The 7,573-nt window shown below is 36.0% G+C and overlaps 1 long non-coding RNA gene across 1 annotated transcript; it reads right to left on the bottom strand.

Moving 5' to 3' along the window:
* Window positions 1–362: 362 nt before the first annotated feature.
* LOC118350670 (uncharacterized) lies at window positions 363–7,346 on the bottom strand. Its single transcript, XR_004804909.2, has 3 exons — window positions 7,149–7,346; window positions 1,045–1,075; window positions 363–587 (listed from the first exon to the last, which is right to left on the bottom strand). It is a non-coding gene; the product is annotated as an uncharacterized LOC118350670 (long non-coding RNA).
* Between the last annotated feature and the right edge of the window lie 227 nt (window positions 7,347–7,573).

Below are 7,573 nucleotides of genomic sequence, written 5' to 3'. Positions count from 1 at the left end.
GATCACCCTAACAAATATGATAATAATGAAAATGTTTGAAATATTTCGAGAAGTCTGAAATGTGATACAGAGACATGAAGTAAGCAGATGTCATTGGAAAAATGGCACTAATAGGTTCACTTAACACAAGACTGTCACAAACCTTCAATTTGTAAAATATGCAGTATATGCCAAAAAATAAAATGAGGTATGCCTGTAGCTTAAAAAAGACTCAGAATCAGCATAGAACATAAGATAATAACATAAGAACATAAAATAATTATCTAAAAAGTGAAATATCTGATATATATATCCAGATTTCCAAAATCATCATAGGTTTGCTTATAATGAACATAAAAACAGAATATTTGGTGGATCTTTCACCTGTTCTGGTTCACATGCTCTGTGGATGCAAGGGCTGCACCTTCAGACCAGCATCCTTGTCTCCATCATCTTCCACCCATTCATTCATCCAACAGATGTTGATTGAATACCTCCTGAGGTCTTGGACAGGCTCTCAGCTAAGTGGTAAGGCCCAGAGCTCAGAGTTACCTTTAGATTACACAGCCCCAGTCTCTGATTAGAAACCATTCATGGCTTCCCTCAGCCTAGAAAATAGGGTAAAAATTCAAACTAAAATGAGGCATTTATAGTGTTGTCTTTTAATTCCCAACATCTACTCTATCTCTATCCATCTAAGTTAGCATTTCTAAATTCTGACTGTACATAGAATATTGTAGGGAGATTTTTAAAAATACCAAGACCAAAGCCAGATCAGTTAATCAAATCTCTATTGCTGAGCATCAGCTTTTAGGATAGCTCTCTGGAAGGTCCAACATGGAAACAAGATTGAGACCTTGTGATTGAAGCCACAAGACAGTAATCTCATTTATTCTTGACAATCATTGTTTAGAAATGGGCATAAGGTAGGGCATCCTAATGGGATATGAGAAGTCTATATACATGGGAACATGATGCTGGGAAGTTTTCCCTTACTTCAAAATACTGATCATGGAGGAAATTATTGTGTTTGCCCCTGGGTGCTGTTAGATCTGGGTATCTTACCTGGAACTGATATGGCCTTCTTGTTTCAAACCTGAGGGTGAAATCAACACATGGAAGAAGAGAGAGACAAGAGACTTCATTACACAAAGGCTTATAAATGTACCCAGAGCCTGATTCTTCAGAATTCCTTGATTTATTAAATAATAAACTGCCCTTTAAAAAATCCAATTTCAGGTCTCTGTGACTTGCAACCAAAGCATCCTAAATTATATATCATCCTGGGATCTGTTCAATCCTCCCTGTCCCATCCTCTAAAACCAGTCGTTTCGTCCACACAGGCCCTACTGATGCTATAGTCACTCCTATTTGCTATTCCTGGTGATAGTTCCATAATTTTACTAACATTTTCTCTCTCAGTGCAAGAACATCTTTTTTTCACTTCTGGTACTGTAGTAAACCTACCTATTAGGGTAAACTAAGCTTCTGTATTAAATAAACTCAAAATATATAATTACTAAAACTCCTTAGGGTGTTACTTCTTCACTTACTCCAAAGATGTAATAAATCAATTTCTTGTAAAAAATCAGATTTCTTCCACATTGAGAATCAACCATTTCTAGAGTCTTGACATTTTCACTTATTTGCAGCATACAGAAATATAAAGAAAGAGTTCATAGATGGAAAATACCCACTTCTGAAAAGCTGTGGCTCAGAAACAACACATATCACTTCTGCTCATATTACACTGAGAAAATTTGATCTTTTGGCTACATGTAACAGTAAAGGAAACTGGGAATATGGCCCTGCTATGTGCCAAGGAAGAAAGGAAACAGGGTTTTTGTGAACAGCTAGTAGTCTCAGCCACAAAAACCCATGTCAAATCTCAACTTTCCCATAACCCAGCCAGACGGGATCTCTCTATCTATGGTCCTGTGCAGACTGGGAGGTAGCATTTTACTGTGTTGGAATCATGAATGATCTTTCCACCCAGTTGGTGTTTTTCTCCAACCAGATGGTAAGTTCTTTGAGAATTTATTTTTACATTCTTGTCTGTCTACAGCATCTAGCTCAGAAGTTTTATTCTGGAACAACAATCCTCAAACTTTAGGTGTGTTAGAATCACCTGGGGTGGCTGTTACAGCATGATTTGCTAAGCCCCACCCTTAGAGTTTCTGTGTCAGTTGCTCAAGGATAGGGTCTACAAATCTGCATTTCTAACAAGTTCCTGGGTGATTCTGATGATGTTGGAAAACTCTTGACTTAGACTATACTGGTTATTGTTTTATAATTAATGAACAGTAAGGGGCACACTTCTGAATCTGTAGAGGACCAGAAGTTAGACTTAATGCCACCTTTTAATCAATACCAACTCCTCTCTCTCCTTCATGCTCCTCTTGTTTGCTTTTGTCTCTGAGCCATCTTATTGGAGCAGGGAAACCTGAGTAGATAACTTTTCACCTTGTTTTTTTTTTTAAACGTAGATGGATTTTTTAAAAAAACGGAAGAAATTTAAAATTCATTTTGAAAAGTGACTTCAGTTAAAAGTTGTTAATTTAATTTTAAAAATCCTCAAATTTGTCTTAGGGGAAGGAAGAGAAAATACTAGCAGATTTATGATAAAAAGAATTCTTTGAACACCAATAAAACTATTCTTTTAAATCAAAAATAGATAGATAGATAAATAAATAAATAAATAAATAAATAAATAAATAAATAAATAGAATTCTTTGGATCATTGTTATTTGCCATAATAACTATAAGAGTCCCAGTAAAGAAAATGTCCTTTGAAGTGACAGAGTGTTGGTTATATTCTAAAAATTAATTTTTTTAGTATAAACTCATTAGAGTTTTATGCCATACAACAATAAATTCCCTTTTGAATACTAATTATATCACTGGATACATAACTTTCTCTTAAAAATAATAAAGGCATTTTCATTTTGACAAAATATTTCTGAGATTTTAACAAATTAACTGTCTTACTTAGATTTTCTGGAAAGCACTGAATAAAATCGTAAAGGATCTATGGGTCATATGAGTTGCTGTGTCATAAGAAATTGTGATAAAATATTGTTCATTTGAGTCATTTAAAAGATTGTTCATTGTACTCTGAAGAAAAGAGTACAATGTAGCATCAGTGGGAAAGAAGCATACATGAGATATGCTGATCTGATGTGTCCTTCTAGAATTGGGGTAATACTTCATCCTAAGCCAGTTTTACCAAGACTCACCCTAATATTTGCATATGGCACTTAAAAGATTATGGAAAGCTTAAAATGAAAGGAGCTCCAAAGAAGTGACTATATTGGAAAAGAGAAAATATAGGTTTTTCCCTAACAGTGAAAAACTGCTTATGAAGCTTTAGTATTAGGTGCAGAAAACCCAGAATTGCTGAAAATTGGATACAAGTTCAAAGCAGCTTTCATGTTAAAGTAGATTAATTAAGGCAGATACTATAACATAGTGTAATTAGAAGGGCTAATTTACTTTGGGTTTTTAAAAAAAAATCTGTATCTAAGAAGCTCTATTTAGGTTATTCTGGTATCCCCTGTGAGGAACATTAAATTAAGCAGAGCATGGAATAGAATAGCTGGCAGTAGAGAGTAAGGCCTGAAGGAAGTAGTTTTTGGGGCAAGTAACTTTGATAAAGAGTGTGATAGAAGTCAAAGTTCCTAGAAGATGCAGTCATAGTTTGGGCCCCAAACAATGGAACCACAATGGATCCTGAGAAGGTAGTGGCCAAGAGACCCCTGAAAGGTAGGATGGTGAGATACATCATCTAAAATGCAATACTTTGGGGGCCCCTGGGTGGCTCAATCAGTTGAGCATCTGGCTTTTGATCTTGGCTCCAGTCTTGATCTCATAGTTGAGAGTTTGAATCCCATGTTGGGCTCTGTACTGGTCATGGAGCCTACTTAATAAAATTAAATATAAATAAAAAATATTTTAAAAAATACAACACTTTTGAGTGAAAGAGGGTGCTATTTATAATCTCACCAGGACAATAAACACAAACTGGGACTGCATCTACAGAACTTGGGGTTATGTTTCCCTAACAAGTGAAGGAGGATGCTGGAAGTACTGGGAAAGACTATGATAGTTGAAAGAAAATTAGGCAAACCTTAGTTCATTGAGTGGGTTGGAAGTCTAGTGATCATACCTCCTGGATTATCTGGACTGGACCAGTTTCAAATCTTGATGAATTTTTAAAGATTTTATTTATTCACTTGAGAGCAAGAGAGAGCATGAGCTGGGGAGAAGAGCAGAGAGTAGGAGAAGCAGATTCCATGCTGAGCAAGGAGCTTGATGGTGGGCTCGATCCCAGGACCCAGGAATCATGACTTGAGCCAAAGACAGATGCTTAACCATCTGAACCACCCAGGTGCCCTATTGATGTTTTAGATTTTAAACCAACGTTATTATTTTTCCCATATATTAAAACTTACAGATACCTCTTGATCAAACAATTTGTGACCAGTGTGTGGATCAGTACTCAGACCTCAATAAGAAGAATAATTCTAGTATTTTCTATCTGTGTGATCTATCTCAACCCATTTCCCTGTCTATAAAATAATGACAAGAATAACTAGTTGTTCTAATTAAAGAATGGTTGACACATAATGTTACATTAGTTTCAGGTGTACAACGTGGTGACTCAATGACTTTATACATTATGCTCCTTTCTCCACCAGTGTAGCTACTATCTTCCACCACACTTCACTGTTACTATACCATTGGCCATATTCCCTATGGTGTACTTAGGCACCAACCTTAAGAAAACAAAACCATCCTGGCCTCAAACTCACAGAGACTTGAGAATAGGAATAAGAACAGTGAGGAAACAGAATATTTTTTTTAAAGATTTTATTTATTTATTCATGATAGTCACAGAGAGAGAGAGAGAGGGGGGCAGAGACATAGGCAGAGGGAGAAGCAGGCTCCATGCAGGGAGCTCGACGTGGGATTTGATCCCGGGTCTCCAGGATCGTGCCCTGGGCCAAAGGCAGGCGCTAAACCGCTGCGCCACCCAGGGATCCCGAAACAGAATATTAAATAAGGAAACAATCATATGTAAAATTTCAACTGGATTTCCATTACCTATCTTGTACCTGCGCGTGTAGGATCTGACTGAGTCTTAGAGAATGAGACGGATTTCCCATTTCCTGAGAAAATTTCTGTGTTGAAAAGATCACTTTGACTGAAGTTTCAGAACACACTGGAGGCGTGCCATCTGAGAGTGGCTGTGGGTTGCCCATTTAACAGCATGTCACATTTGCTTAGGAAAGAGATGATTCTGTTTTTTCCTCCAGAAAATAAGGTGATCATACAACCAAACTTATAACCTACTCATGAGATAGCAGCTTGTTTGGGGTTCATTGGACAAAAGAAGCAGATTTATGTCTTTGATATTTATTTGTTAGGATGCTCAAAAAGATCTTATCATGCACTTTCACCTTTAAAGCAAATTTTCTACTTACAATACCATTACTTTATCATCATGTGCTATTTATTCAAAGGTAAAAATTGTAACAGCAGAGGAAAAAAATCTAGGCATAGAAGTTTAAAAGAAATATTTTTTTAGTTAATAAATATATTGCCCTGCTGTATGCAGAGTATATGAATATTACATGGGCTAGGTTTTCAGAGAAATCTTCATGTTTCAGATTTGTCTTTGGAACAAGTTCTCATGAAGTCATTTTGAATGTAGATCCTCATTAGCAATTCTCCCCAGTAAATTCTCAATGATTTCAGATCTTTAACAATGGTTTAATATAACTTCATATTCAGAGACAGGGTACACAGGATTATTTTCTTCAACCTTACATTCAAGAGGTTTACATTTAACCTCTTAACATTTAAACACATGAATGAGTATACTTTGTGGCCAGTGTTAAGACTGTGGAGTGTGGAGATCTTGGGCAGACCCGGCAGCTGGGGAAGAGGGCAGGGCAGAGCATGTGGCAGTGCCCAACAAGAATGCACATGGTGGTGTGGTATCCACTTACATATGTTCTGCTAACCATCTATTTTATACACCACATATCAGCAAAATGTTAAAAAAAAAAAGGACCCCAAAGCAGCTGATGCTTTATCAAATACTTCAGAAAAGAAAATACAGAACATGGTGCATATGTATCTCTTCCTTCTCCGCCTGGAGTCAGATCCTAATAGTCAAGAAAGATTCTGAGAAACTGTTTTTCTCCTGTACTCCCTAGTAATGCTCAGTTGCAGTAAGATTTTTGATTTCATGTGACTTGAAAGTCTTGCAAATTATACTTCTTATTTTAGAGACCTTTATAGCCTATGGTTTTTAAACATTAGAGTGAAGCAGATCTGGGTTTGAACTCTCCACTCACTGTTTGGCCCTGAGCAAGATATGAAACTGTTTAACCTTTCATCTGTCTCTCAAGCAGCTAAAAGTGAAGAAAGACAGCTATTTCATGGTGTTGTTGAAAGAATTAAATGAGATAATGTAAGGAAGATTCTTTGCCATAAGTGCACTATAAATTAATAATAATAAAAATAATAAATTGGACCTTAATAATATAAGTGTTAGATAAACTTTGTATCACTAAATTTTTTATCACTAAAAAATTAGTGATTTTTATCACTAAAAATTGCCACAGCATAACTTCTGAACCAGAATATAGCCACTAATTGACTTCATTCTAGGAGACAGACTACAAGCTCCATTTCTACTTTGTTCATCCTTGAATCTTGGGTGACTAATGCCATGTTCAGAGCATACTATATGCTTAATAAATTATTGTTGAAGAATTAATAAATGTACTTCCCAAGCTGAAAGAAACCATCTTGTTTTATAACTAAACAGCATTAGTCCATGTAACAAACTACTGATCAATAAGCTGAGCAAGAGAACTAGATTTAGACAGATAGTCCAGTAGTCAGAGGCTATAATGTTTCCTCAAAGGACATGTCATAATATTTAGTTTAATGGATATTTGGTTTAGATATTGATAGATGAAATGATCAATAATTTATTGTTATAAACTACTTTTCTAATGAGTATTATTTATTTGTTAGCTTAAATATGAATATGATTCCTCTGATTTCTTTCTACATCTGGGTCAACTGTTCAGGGATATTACAGACATAAGAGAAACAAAAACAGTCTGCCTTCATATTTGGATCATTGTACTTACCTCCAGCAGCCAGTTGTGTTTGTAATATATTACTCTTCAGGCTTCCCCTGTGTGCAGAGCTCTCTCTACAGTGATTAGAATGTGCCTTGTTCTGCAATGGAAGTTATCACAAGTTCTATGCTGGACTCCATGTTGTACCCTCATCTCACTTCAACATGGAGGGCTCCAATTAGCTTCAAAGACCATTCCATGTGTAGAAAAGCTCTGATGAAGTGGAACAAAATCTTAGTGTATGGTTGAAGTTCATAGGAATATTAATGAGAAGAGGTAAGGATTACTACCTTTTTTTATGTTTAAAAAGGGGGGGACAAAGAAAGTTAGTGTCTTGCTATAGTCATATATGGTTTTTTCATTGTCACAGGCAAATTCACCCAAGATACACAAGGACAAATAAATACAACTCAGTAAGGTATCTTCTAGGTTTA

This window comes from Canis lupus, chromosome 15 (genome assembly GCF_003254725.2).
Source record: "Canis lupus dingo isolate Sandy chromosome 15, ASM325472v2, whole genome shotgun sequence".
In the NCBI taxonomy this organism is placed as follows: domain Eukaryota; kingdom Metazoa; phylum Chordata; class Mammalia; order Carnivora; family Canidae; genus Canis; species Canis lupus.
The sequence above is the reverse complement of the archived record's forward strand: the minus strand, read 5'-3'. Positions and strand labels throughout refer to the sequence as shown.